The sequence below is a fragment of the Palaemon carinicauda genome, chromosome 37, assembly GCF_036898095.1.
Source record: "Palaemon carinicauda isolate YSFRI2023 chromosome 37, ASM3689809v2, whole genome shotgun sequence".
Taxonomy (NCBI): domain Eukaryota; kingdom Metazoa; phylum Arthropoda; class Malacostraca; order Decapoda; family Palaemonidae; genus Palaemon; species Palaemon carinicauda.
Window position 1 is genome coordinate 74,855,679 of NC_090761.1, and position 15,000 is coordinate 74,870,678.

Consider the following 15,000-nt stretch of genomic DNA (forward strand, 5'->3'; position numbering starts at 1 on the left):
CACACACACACACACACACATATATATATATATATATATATATATATATATATATATATATATATATATATATATATATATCACACCAGCTGTTACTAGTCTACTGCAGAACACAGGCCTCAGACATGTCCTTCCATTTGCATCTGTTTGTGGTCTTTCTATGCCCGTCTATACTAGCTCACTTTCTTAGTTTGTTAATCCATCGTCTTCTCTTCCTTCTACTTCTTTTGCAATCTTTAAGGACCCATTCTGTTATTCCTAATGTTCATCTATCATTACTTCTTCTTCTTCTTCTTCTTCTTCTTCTTCTTCTTCTTCTTCTTTGTCTACATCCCCTCCCACTTCTATGTGGGGTCGATGTTTCTGGTCAGCTTTCTCCATCTACCTCCGTCCCACACTTCATCACCGGTTAATCCCTTTGATCGAAGGTCATCCTTGATACAGTCCATCCACCTTCGCTTTGGTCTCCCTCTCCTTCTCGTTCCCTGTACCTCCATTACTATATATATATATATATATATATATATATATATATATATATATATATATATATATATGCATATATATATATATATATATATATATATATATATTTGCTTTGATGTTGAATTATATATATCGTTGGAATCTAAAGTGTGCCTTAAATATGAAGAAGGAAATGCTTATCATTTAACACCAAAACACGGTCAGTGGGCTGGAACTCGTAGGATGTAATAACGCTGTAATATATTGTTTCGTTTTGTTTTCATTGTGATTCTCTACTTATTATGATAATACTACTAAAATTAATAATAATAATCATGATAATAACTCATTTATTTATTTATTTATTTAGAAAACTATCAGATAAGATCCAAGAAAGTAGACTGAGGTGGTACGGTCATGTCATGAGAAGAGATGAACAGTATATTGGGAGGAGGGTGATGGGAATGGAAGTACAGGGAACGAGAAGGAGAGGGAGACCAAAGCGAAGGTGGATGGACTGTATCAAGGATGACCTTCGATCAAAGGGATTAACCTGTGATGAGGTGTGGGACAGAGGTAGATAGAGAAAGCTAGTCAGAAACATCGACCCCACATGGAAGTGGGAAAAGATGTAGACAAAGAAGAATATCTTATGTATCTTCGGTTTATAAGTTCCCATTTGCCAAGTATAGAGGCTGGTCAAAGAAATTGAAGCATACTTAGCTTGTGTCAAACGGAGGGACCTCAACGTGTGCTGATGGTAGCTTCCTTTATGTCTCTGGTACTGCTTGAGTATGTTTCATGCCCTCACTAGAAGAGTTTGAACAACTGCATGAGAGAAAATTTTGTCGTAGGGATTCGTTAGAGATTGTTGAAATTGACTTCTGATTGACCTTATCAGATACGGTATGTTTGAAGAAAATATTGGAGAGTAGCAACGTTAATTTTATCATATATTTCACAGACGAAATCACCCAACTGTGCCAGCGAACAAATTTTTTTCTGAGATATGCTCATACCAAAGTAAGAGAGATTATATGTCGAATAGCCTTTTTTATTTCATTTTTTTTTTAGTTTGAAGCTGGACTTTTAGTAATTCTTTTATTTGAGGGTACACTTAGGCACACTTTTCTATACTTTTCCTTATTTCCTTTCCTCGCTGTGTTATTTTCCTTGTTAGAGCCCTTGGGCTTTTAGCATCCTGTAGTCGAACGGGTATTCTGTTTAATATTTCTCTCTGATAAATTTCCAAAACTCCTGAACGTTATAGTTGCCTTTTCTACATCTGTTATACAAGTACCTTAGGGTCTTCCCAGTTCACATTTTTAAGTCCCTTCAGAAGGCTGTGAACGTGAATGTTCTGGCTGTTATCATGAAGGGACTCGAGATTTTACTTCCCCATCAAACTTGTATTCTCTTGCTTATCTGTATAAGCTGTGAAGGGTGAAAGACGAATCAGCATTTATAAAGTACTCTAATTAAAGCCATTTTAGTGCCACCTTCTCCATAGGGAGGAATAATGCCATCAATGCACCTAAAGCAGGAACACTGTAGGCATTACTTCAATGTGTTTGCATTGTCATTTCAACCCCTTTCTGGACCTAAATTTTAACCTTGAACTCTACTTCAGTGTCCATTTCAATTCTTGCATCTTGCTGTCCAATCATTTGACTTCATTTCATACAGAAACTGCAGAGTTTCCTTCAGTTTCACAGAGCTATTGAACGGCCTCCCAGGCACCAGTGCCTGACTTTAGTATCTCCCTGAAAGGCCAACAAATTTCCATAGATTTTGTCATGAGGTTTATACCAGTAGAATAGGTTTCAGATGTTCAAATATTCTCCTTTTAGGAAGTGTAGTATGTATAGATTGGTCAGAAACTGTTCAAGGATACTGCAGTCTTGTTACGTAGTGTTTGTGAGTAACTTGTAAATTGGGACATTATTATTATTATTATTATTATTATTATTATTATTATTATTATTATTAATGGCTGAGCTACAACCCTAGTTGAAAAAGCAGGATGATATAAGCCAAAGAGCTCCAACAAGAAAAAATAGCCCAGTGAGGAAAGGAAATAAGGAAATAAATAAACTATATAAGAAGTAATGACCAATTAAAATAAAGTACTTTAAAATCATTAACAACATCAAGGTAGATATTTCATATATAAGCTATAAAAAGACTTATGTCAGCCTGTTCAACATAAAAACATTTGATGTAAGTTTGAACTTTTGAAATTAGTTTATTATACATACCATTAAGTCTCTTCGTCTTGACTTTTTAATTTCATCCAACAACTATTTATATCTGAGTTATTTCTATCTATATTATTATACTGTGTATATGTTATAATACCGATTTTCACAATGTTTTAGCTAATCATTTCCTATATGCCACATCTGGCTACCATATGAACTTAGGATATTATGTATATTTGTAACAAAATCATTAGACTAATCCTGTCTTTTCTCTTTCAACAGGAAAAGCGAGATGTTACAGCTTCATGCCATTGGATGGTGAGTACAGGACAAGTAATATTTTGTAAGTGTTTTGTAATAAATCTTCAGACCTTTAATTGAACATTGCATTTTCTTTTATACTTCTCAATGTAGAGAGAGAGAGAGAGAGAGAGAGAGAGAGAGAGAGAGAGAGAGAGAGAGAGAGAGAGAGAGAGAGAGAGAGAATTAAAATACCTTCTGGCGCTGAATGTATCTGGCGCTGAATTTATCTGGCGCTGAATTATTCTTGGCGCTGAATTTATCTGGGCCTGAATTATTCTTGGCACTGAATTTATCTGGGGCTGATTTATTCTTGGCGCAGAATTTATCTGGGGCTGAATTATTCTTGGCGCTGAATTTATCTGGGGCTGAATTATTCTTGGCACTGAATTTATCTGGGGCTGAATTATTCTTGGCGCTGAATTTATCTGGGGCTGAATTATTCCTAACCCCCAAGGAATAAGGGTAAAGTTTCCACAGCAAGAAGGGGCGTTTTTCTTTCTTTCTTTCTTTCCCTTTAATCTACATCCGATGATTTGGAAGAGAGAGAGAGAGAGAGAGAGAGAGAGAGAGAGAGAGAGAGAGAGAGAGAGAGAGAGAGAAAGAGAGAGAGAGAGAGATTTATAATAATAACAAATCTTTATTTCCAATTTAAGTTTAAACTTATTGTACCAAGACCCCACCTTTGAAAGCATTAAGACTTAAAACCACATTCTATATGTATATGTATATATATATATATATATATATATATATATATATATATATATATATATATATATATATTAAAAGTATTGACGATTAATTATAAAGAAGCTAATATTCTATTTTCAATTTTCCAATAGGTATCTTTTTAACCTATCTTGAAACATTTTCAAGGTTGCAGATTCCTTTTAACATGATGGGCACATTATTCCGAATGGTAGGTCCATTGATCTTGATAGTCCTTCCTATATCTGCTTTTGTGCTAGGCGTAAAGTTCGCGCAACTCTTTTGTTTTTTTAAATTCTACCTGATTTTAATCATTCATTTCGATTACGACTTTGCAGGACGTAAAACGTAACTAAGAGTCCATCCATCCATATACCAAGGCACTTCCCCCAATTTTGGGGGGTAGCCGACATCAACAAGAAACAAAACAAAAAAGGGGACCTCTACTCTCTACGTTCCTCCAGCCTAACCAGGGACTCAGCCGAGTTCAGCTGGTACTGCTAGGGTGCCACAGCCCAACCTCCCACATTTCCACCACAGATGAAGCTTCATACTGCTGAGTCCCCTAATTGTTTTTGACCACAAGAAACTGAGTAAGATTTTTCTTTTCAAGTAAAAGGACACGAGTCAGATTTGTACCAAGCTTATCCTGGAATGAGAACTTACTCATTGTTTTTGACCACAAGAAAATGAGTAAGATTTTTCTTTTCAAGTAAAAGGACACGAGTCAGATTTGTACCAAGCTTATCCTGGAATGAGAACTTACTCATTGTTTTTGACCACAAGAGAATGAGTAAGATTTTTCTTTTCAAGTAAAAGGACACGATTTAGATTTGTACCAAGCTTATCCTGGAATGAGAACTTACTCATTGTTTTTGACCACAAGAAAATTAGTAAGATTATTCTTTTCAAGTAAAAGGACACGAGTCAGATTTGTACCAAGCTTATCCTGGAATGAGATCAATGGCATCATGTGTTTTACTTGATTCCCCACACTATAGTGTCTCGTCTGAATCCAGGAAATTACAGGGAAATGAATTCATTATCTCGATGCATTTTTTAAGATTTTAGATTTCCACAGGCTGGGAAAGGGAGACAGAGGCAAGAACGATGGAATAGAAAAATTGGTGGAATGCAGAGAGAGAGAGAGAGAGAGAGAGTTTATTGATAGGCTGACTGGGTGATTTGCAGCGGTGGGGTACTTCATCGACAAAATAAACACATTTTATCAAATATTTTGAGGAAATCATATGAAGTTTGATAGAAATAATGTATATGTATATATATATATATATATATATATATATATATATATATATGTATATATATATATATATATATATATATATATATGATAAATTTTTGCACATTTAAACGTGTTTCTTTCATATTTCAAATAAGCCATATATATTAATACATTAAAGTCTGGATTCTCTTAACGACCTCGGGATCAGAGCCCCAGGCGGAACCGCCCAAAGACTATAATATCGGACCGACGGGGATTTGAACCCTCGTCCAGGATATCTGTATGCCAGTGACCATACCACTCAGCCACGAAGAAATATATATATATATATATATATATATATATATATATACATATATATATATATATATATATATATATATATATATATATATATATATATGTGTGTGTGTGTGTGTGTGTGTGTGTGTGCGTGTATGTAGAGGGAGAGGGGGAGGGAGAGAGTCTCAGCTTTAAATGAAGGAGGGAGTGACACTCTCCTAAATTAATATGTCTTAGATTCAACACTAATAATATAGGGTTGAGTTGACAGGTCCGTAATTGAAATGTCAATGGAGTATCCATATATACTTCACTAGATTTAATTCTACTCATAAGGAACAGTAGGTATTACCATAATGAATCTTTCTCTCTCTCTCTCTCTCTCTCTCTCTCTCTCTCTCTCTCTCTCTCTCTCTCTCTCTCTCTCTCTCTCTCATTTAGATATACTGTATTCAGATAGCAATGATGTATTGTGACGACTGTTTAGTACCCCTAACAGTGAGGCATGTGTTGACCGAATGCCCCAATTATAACAACTTAAGGAATAGATATTTGTTTGAGGCTCGAGGTGAGGGTGGCAGGTTCATCCTTGCCAAGATTCTTGGAAATGATGTGTCCTACTATGCAAGTGGCATTTTTAGATTTATTTCAGAAGCAGGTCTTCTGAAAGCTATTTAACTTTTATGACATTCAACTTTTATGATTTTAATTGAATACTCTTTTATTTTCTATTTTATTTTATTTTTTATTTTTGTATACATAAATTAAATGTTACCGGCGTCAATGACCTTAGATGTCAGGATGCTTGAAAACTTTAAATCAATCAATCAATCAATCTCTCTCTCTCATACGTGAAAAAAATTTCAAACATTTGTAATCTGAAAAGTGAATTCCTTCCTGTTTAATGCATATTGTCGAAACTGATAATGTATGAATTGTTGTTAAAGTCTACCCAAACTATCCTGTTCGTAATACTAGGCAGGCAGTTAATTCTAATAGCCAGGCCTTCTCCACCACGAGGCTCAATACTACGCAGTACTCTAGAAGTTTTATTCCAGCTGTTACCAAGTTGTGGAATGTTCTTCCTAATCGGGTGGTTGAATCAGTAGAACTTCAAAAGTTCAAAGTTGGAGCAAATGCTTTTTTGTTGACCAGGGGGACATGAGTCTTTTTATAGTTTATTTATGACATATTTGTTTTTGATGTTGTTAATAGTTTATATATGACATGTCTGTTTTGACGTTGTTACTTATTTTAGAATGATTTATTGTTAATTTGTTCTCTTCATTTATTTATTTCCTTATTTCCTTTCCTCACTGGGCTATTTTTCCCTGTTGGAGCCCCTGGGCTTATAGCATCTTGCTTTTCCAACTAGGATTGTAGATTGGATAGTAATAATAATAATAATAATAATAATAATAATAATAATAATAATATGAATCAATCTGCCTGGTTTAAGCAGTGCATAAAAAAAAGATATATAGTATTTATATTTACTATTCTAATGGAGTATAGTTTACGATATATCTTAGGGGCGATACAATGTGACTTTTTTTTTTTTTTTTTTTTTTTTTGTTATAGCATATTCCATACCTACTAAAACCACAATTTGACACTTTGTCCCCCCCCCTCCACTGATATCACGATTAAGGGCTAGGGGTGGGTGGGTGGTGGGGCGGGGGGGGGGGGGGTAGAGTATTCATTCCCATATGACGGATGAAACTAGTTTTGTGCCTTTGTGCCCAAGCAAGATCAGTGGGTCAAATTCTGGCTTTTGAAGATCATGTTTAATTTAAATCTGAAAATTTCACATATCCCAATGTCTTTGAAAACTGAAATGGATATTGTACACATAACAATATATATATATATATATATATATATATATATATATATATATAAATATATATATATATATATATATATATATATATATACTGTATATATAAATATAAATATATATATATATATGTATAAATAAATATATATATATATATATATATATATATATATATATATATATATATATATATATATATATATATATATATATATATAAATATAAATATGAATATATATACATATATATATATCTATTATATATATATATAAATATATATATATATATATATATATATATATATATATATATATATATATATATATAGCGCTGTTTGCATTTTTAGTTTACTAGGAATCTAGCCTACCGTCCTCCTCCCTTGAGTCACTGCCACAATCCTGGCCCTATCTTCCCCTCTCCCTGGGGCATGACACAGAAAAAAGGATAAATGGAGAAATATGACACCCCCCAAAAAGGAATTAAAAGAGTTTTGAACCAGACAGGGTTTGGAGAGTTAAATTTCTTGATTTTTTTTTACACACTGTACGCGTGAAAGGGGATGGTGAGAGGAAGATAAGGCACGGGTAGAAGTTGCGAATCTGGGCAGGAAGAGAAGGCTGAAGGTAGCACAGGCCACGGGCAAACTATAAACACAAACCAGGCCAGAGGAAAATAAGACTTTATGACATGTGTAATGTCTAATCGAATTTTCAGGCCAAAGGAAAATAAGACTTTATGACATGTGTAATATCTAATCAAATTTTCAGGCCAAAGGAAAATAAGACTTTATGACATGTGTAATATCTAATCAAATTTTCAGGCCAAAGGAAAATAAGACTTTATGACATGTGTAATGTCTAATCAAATTTTCAGGCCAAAGGAAAATAAGACTTTATGACATGTGTAATGTCTAATCAAATTTTCAAAGGTATGGCGATAGCTGCAACTTTTCCTTTACAGTATTGAGATATATACAATTTTCAGTTTCAAATGAATTGAACCTAAAACAGACAGAATTTAATCTTTAAAGTATACTAGCTCAAAAAAAAAAAAAAAAATTCTCCCCCCCTCTCCCTGGCATCGTCCTATATGACACTGAAAGAGGTGAAAAATGACAATCCCAAAACGTATGAAACTTGGTTCGTGGATCAAATTTTGGTTTTTAGAGGTCAGATTTAATTAAATCCAGAGAATTGCACAGATTACAATACTTGAAATGGAAAGTTCCGCATACTGCAATTCCATGAAAAATGGAATTGGACATTGCATATGTCAAAAAAAAAAAAAAAAAAAAAATTCTTCGGGCCATTTTGTGTCTTTAGTTTCCAAGTGGCCTGTGCCAACTTTTCCCTCTTCCCTTGCACATATCTCAACATATTTGAAAATTAAATTGGAAATTGAGTACATAAAAAAGAAAAAAAAAGAAAAGAAAAAAAAAACTCACTAACAAGCCCTTATTTTAAAGACGTTATGTCGATAATACATCTTTTCGTTTTAGAAATAGACTTCATGTCACTTTGTTTTTTGAATACAATGCATTATTTGAAAAAAATATCAAGTTTAGGATGGTCTTAAAACAAAATGATCAGTTTTATTTTAAGACACTTAAATTTCCCAATTCAATGGATCATTTAGTACGGCCGTTTAAAAAATAACTTTTACCAAACTTGTGCTGAACATTTTAGTCACTGTCCACTTTCAATTAAAGTAATCTCTTGCAAGAAATTGCTTTTTTAGAGCTTCTAATCTGTCTTCAGAATTGCCCAGGATCCACGAAGATATTAAATTTTTAGAATCATATTTTATCAGTATAAAAGTTATACATCTTTTTTTTGGGGTGGGGACGAGAGTGAAGGAGGGAAAGAAGGATAAAGGGGGAAGAGAGGGATAGATTCAGAGCAAGAGGGAGATAGAGAGAAGGAGTGGGGGAGGGAGCACGGGGACAGAGGGAGGAAAGAAGAACAGGAGGATGGAGGAGGGAGTGCTAAAGTGTAATGAGAAAGGAAGATTAGTTCTCTTCTCTCTTAAATATCTGCAAACTCATAAACGTAATAAAGCCTAAAAAGCTTTCGCAAATGAAGCGGTAAATTACACCTTTTTAAGGTTGTTCCATCAAGATAAATGAAGAACTACAAGTTTAAATTAAGAATAACTGAGTAACTTTATTAAAGAACACTCTCCTTCATTTACAAAACCTCAAAACAACAGGAAATTTCATATTCGAGAAACAGACAATGTTACAGAGGAAAAACGCAGACATGTTTATTCTGGTTCTTTTTAGTGCGAGGGAAGAGCGCAGATACAAGCATAATATATACAAAATAATTTATGCACGATCGTGTGACACACGGTTGGTACAATAGAAAGTGACGTGAGGTAACAGAGGATATCCTACGTCTCGGCATGAAGAGTAAAATGTTACTAGATGAAATATGGTTGAGAGGACCTTGAGCTGTGCAAAAATACTTTTGGCCAATAAAACTAAGCACTGCACACACCAGCTACTATTGACAAGTTCTATATACCACACAGTGAATGAGAAAAAGGAATCATTAGTACAAAAGATTGTGTCAAGATCGAAAGTAGGGTACTGGGTCAGTACCTTAAGATCAATGAAGATGAATGGCTGAAGGGTGTATGGGAAGACAAAGTGAAAAAAGGAGGATGATGACCGAAAAGTGTATGAGGAGAGAATAGGAAAAAAGTCTAGAAGAGTGGGAAAAAAATAATACATAGTCATGATAAAATATTCGTCTTCACCCAAGGGGTTAACTACTGCACTGTAATTGTTCAGTGGCTACTTTCCTCTTGGTAAGGGTAGAAGAGACTCTTCAGCTATGGTAAGCAGCTCTTCTAGGAGAAGGACACTCCAAAATCAAACCATTGTTCTCTAGTCTTGGGCAGTGCCATAACCTCTGTACCATGGTCTTCCACTGTCTTGGGTTAGAGTTCTCGTGCTTGAGGTTACACTCGGGCACACTTCTATCTAGTTTCCTTTCCTCCTGGTTTGTTAAAGTTTTTTTTATAGTTTTTATAGGAAATATTTTTGTTTTAATGTTACTATACTTAAAATATTTTACTTTTTTATTTCCTCTCCTCACTGGGCTATTTTCCCTGTTGGGGCCCCTGGGCTTATAGCATCCTGCTTTTCCAACTAGGATTGTAGCTTAGCATTTAATAATAATAATAATAATTCCTGAGATAAATTGAGGAATGGGGCTGTTGGGAAACGTGACAACGGCTACAGAGAGGAGAACATAGTCAGGAAACTGAAGGAATGACAATGCCAGCAAAAAACCAAGCCTTATGAACAAGATATATTTAAAGAGCAATAGAAGGAACTAACATCTCATCAAAGTGCAGGAAATGTGTGGGAAAAGAAAAAACCAGTAACCACATCACCAGTGAATGATCAGCACTTGCTCAGAATCATTATAAGAAATGACATGATAGTGGCTAAAGCTCTCCATTGGAGTCTACTCAGAAATATGAAATATAACGCTGCAATAAATGGTACACACATTAACCTCAAGCTGTGGTAGATAATGACCAACTTGAACCACTCACATCAACCTCAAGCCGTGGTAGATAATGACCGACCTAAACCACTCCGTGACTACAGCATAAGGACGCACAGGGTGATACAAGCACGTCGACCAGACGTCCCTCTGGTTGACAAGGCAACAAAAATGTATCACTCATAAATGTCAGAGTACCGTAGGACTCAAGAGAAAGAAAAAAATAGAAAAGTACCAAGACTTACAAATTGAATTGAGAAGGTTATGGAATATGCAAGTAGAAGTGGTGCCAATAATAGGAGCACTAGGGACCATACCTAGGTCATTGAAAAGAAATCTTGAGAAGGTAGGAGCCGATATAGCCCCGGTGCATGCGCAAAAGAGCGTGCTACTTGAAATGGCACATCTAGGGAGGAAAGTGATAAATCCCTAAGGAAGCTGGATGTAACCCCGGAACTCCACATTATAAACCCTTAGTCTTTGTAGACTGTGATTAAAAGAAAATACTACTACTACTACTACTACTACTACTACTACTACTACTACTACTACTACTACTAATACTACTACTATTACTACTACTACTACTACTACTACTACTACTACTAATAATCACATACATACATATACCAAGGCACTTCCCCCAATTTTGGGGGGTAGCCGACATCAACAAAGAAACAAAAACAAAAAGGGGACCTCTACTCTCTACGTTCCTCCCAGCCTAACAAGGGATTCAACCGAGTTCAGCTGGTATTGCTAGGGTGTCACAGCGGGGGCATAAAAACAAGAATAGTTATAATAATAATAATAATAATAATAATAATAATAATAATAATAAATGAGGAACAGGCCTTTTTCTCGCCTCTTCATTACAAATAGCCCTTAATTAACTATCTACTGTTGAATAACTGGTAATTTTCTACAGATGAAAGTTATAACTTTTGTATTAAAAAAAACTAATTTTATTCTCAACGTACCCTTAATTTTCCTTCAGATTTGAATATTTCCAAGATTCTCAATTATATGTTGAATGTAAAGCTTCTCGGGAAGAGCTATTTTCCTTTGAATCGAGAGCCCCTTCAACCCAATATAAAACTGCAAGTTTCATACCCGATCTTTGGCTATTCATCGTGCGTCCATGTCACTACGAGAATCTAAATCTTTGAGATTGGAAATTTCCCGCACGAAGCTCTGGAGCAACAGAACATTCGTCACCGCAGATATTGCATATTTATTCCATGCTGATCTCCTCCCAGGAAATGGAAACCGAAAAAACTTGATGTAGTTTTTTTTAGTTTCGCGCTGGGCTTATCCAAAAAACTTTATATAGCTTTCTTAGCGTTTCACTTATTTCATTTATTATATAATCCTTAAAAATACTATCGCTATGTTTCCAAAAAATTTGATGCTGTTGATTTACTCAGTTATCATTTACAAAACTAACAAAAAAGGCATTGATATCGAGAAAATATTGTTAAAAAAGTCTTCTTATTTCTCTAAATGTAGAATTATCGTATATGCCGTTACTAGAATGCAAAAAGTAACTTTATACATACATACATATACCAAAGGCACTTCCCCCAATTTTGGGGGGTAGCCGACACCAACAAATGAAACAAAACAAAAAAGGGGACCTCTACTCTCTACGTTCCTCCAGCCTAACCAGGGACTCAACTGAGTTCAGCTGGTACTGCTAGGGTGCCACAGCCCAACCTCCCACATTATCCACCACAGATGAAGCTTCATAATGCTGAATCCCTTACTGCTGCTACCTCCGCGGTCATCTAAGGCACCGGAGGAAGCAGCAGGACTTTATATTTGGTAAATATTCACAAAATTAATGACTGCCTTATTTACAGCTTTTGTGCATTCTTATTCACGAGAAAGAAATTCGCTTCAAATTTTACGAGTATAGAATATACAGTATAAAGACAATCTTTTTTCGAATGCTACATTCCAAAAGCAAATGCTTTCTCACTTGCAAGCTATTTTTTTCGATCTCATAAAGAACGCGTTTTTACAATTCTATAAATCCCAACGATATTTAAAAGTCAATACAACAATATTTTAGTCAAACAGCAATGTAGTGATAATATACTTTAATCCCATAGTTGCCTTTATTCTACTTCGTTCCTGTAATCTTGAAATATTTTTCTCCTCAAATTTTTTTTTTCTTTAAATCCATCTTCATAGATGGAAGATCAGATGAGATTTCCTTCCTAACCCCAGCCTCCGCTACATCTCTCATCGACTCTTTTATATATATATATATATATATATATATATATCTATATATGAATATATATATATATATATATATATATATATATATATGTATATATATATGTATATATATGTATATATATATATATATATAGATATATATATATATATATATATATATATATATATATATATATATATATATATATATATATATATATATATATATATATATATATACACACAGAAGTACCGCTACAGTGTACGGGTATGGCACAGCATACTAAGCCAATAGTAGATTCTAAAATAATAGAACCAAAACCAACGACAAAGCTCGCCTCATTTATTGATATTTTTGGATAGACTACAAATGCTTCTTTCCATCCTTCTCTTTCTTTTATTGCATAAATACTCGCGTTTCTATCTTTTAAATAGTTTAGTTTACACTTCTTGAAGATGTAAGATTAATACTCGCGTTTCTATCTTTTAAATAGTTTAGTTTACACTTCTTGAAGATGTAAGATTAATACTCGCGTTTCTATCTTTTAAATAGTTTAGTTTACACTTCTTGAAGATGTAAGGTTAAGATTAAGATTGCTTACTTTCGTTGGAAAATATTTTCATGAACAAAGTGACGAAGAGAAATAAAGTTAAATGGATATGATTTTCACTCGGAATCATGATTGGGAGTGAAAAGAAATATTATTGATTTAAAATTGTGGCTAAATATTTGGATGTTTAGCCGAAGTGACGAAGAGAAATAAGTTAAATGGATATGATTTTCACTCGAAATCATAATTGGGAGTGAAAAGAAATATTATTGATTTAAAATTGTGGCTAAATATTTGGATGTTTAGCCGAAGTGACAAAGAGAAATAAGTTAAATGGATATGATTTTCACTCGGAATCATGATTGGGAGTGAAAAGAAATATTATTGATTTAAAATTGTGGCTAGATATCTGGATGTTTAGCTGAGCTGATATCTAATATATCGTTAATGAAATTATTTATGAAGTAGAGTATCAAAACTTTTCTTTACCGAATTTCAAAATAGTTATAGACAAAATTAAACCAAATATCCAGAAGAATATTGGGAGTTAAAGGCAGGACAGGATCAGAAATGAAACTATAAGAGAGATCACTCCAGTACCATATGTGGATGAGATCATGGTGAGGGGTAGATGGAGATGGGTTGGGCATGCTCTTCGCACTCCCCAAGAGAGATTAGTTCACCAAACAATTAACTGGGCACCACAATGTACTACAAGAGTTGGAAGACTTAGGCCTACATAACTGAGGACTTTGACGTGTGAAGTAGGAGATGATAAGTGGAGAAGTATTGAATTAAAAGGTCAAGATAGAGACGACTGGCGAAATCTAACTGAGGCCCTTTTTGTCAATAGGCGTAGGAGGAGATGATGATGATAATGTTATACACACTGTATAAGTGTATGTGTGTTTGTTTGTTTCTGCATGTGTGTGAGTGTACGTATATGTTTGAGTTTGTCATTTTAATGTTAACATTTTGATAAAGTACGTTATCGCATTTTGATATGTTGAAGGGAGTATCAGTAAATAGTTTAAAGGTCGCTCATGAATGGCAGAGGCAAGGGACAGTGACATTGCCATAGCAAGCAAGACAATGCCCTAGAGACTGACCCAAGCCTCCTCTCCACCCAAGCTAGGACCAGGGAGGGCTAGGCAGTGGCTGCTGATGACTCAGCAGATAGACCTATAGGCTCCCCTAAACCCCCCAACCTTAGCTCACAAGCATGGTAAGGTTGCAGACACTGTCTGTCTGTCTGTATAGATTGCCTTACCTTTTGTAAGACCCGGGCTGGTTGCAGACACTAATGGCACTAACGAGTTTGAGCAGGACTCGAACCCCCGACTGGCGATCACCAGGCAGAGACGTTACCAATCAGGTGAATTGGTGTTAAATGAAAGGAAGATTTTTGTCAGACCCAAAAGCCGAGCAGAAAAATCTTTTACCCGGAGCTGAGAGTCCTGAGATAAAGCCAATAATTCGGCCCAATATGTCCGCACTTTTATCATTGGTGGAATAAAACTTCTTTCATATATTTATATTATTATTATTATTACTATTATTATTATTATTATTATTATTATTACTATCCAAGCTACAACCCTAGTTGGAAAAGCAAGATGCTATAAGCCCAGGGGCCCCAATAGGGGAAAATAGCCCAGTGAGG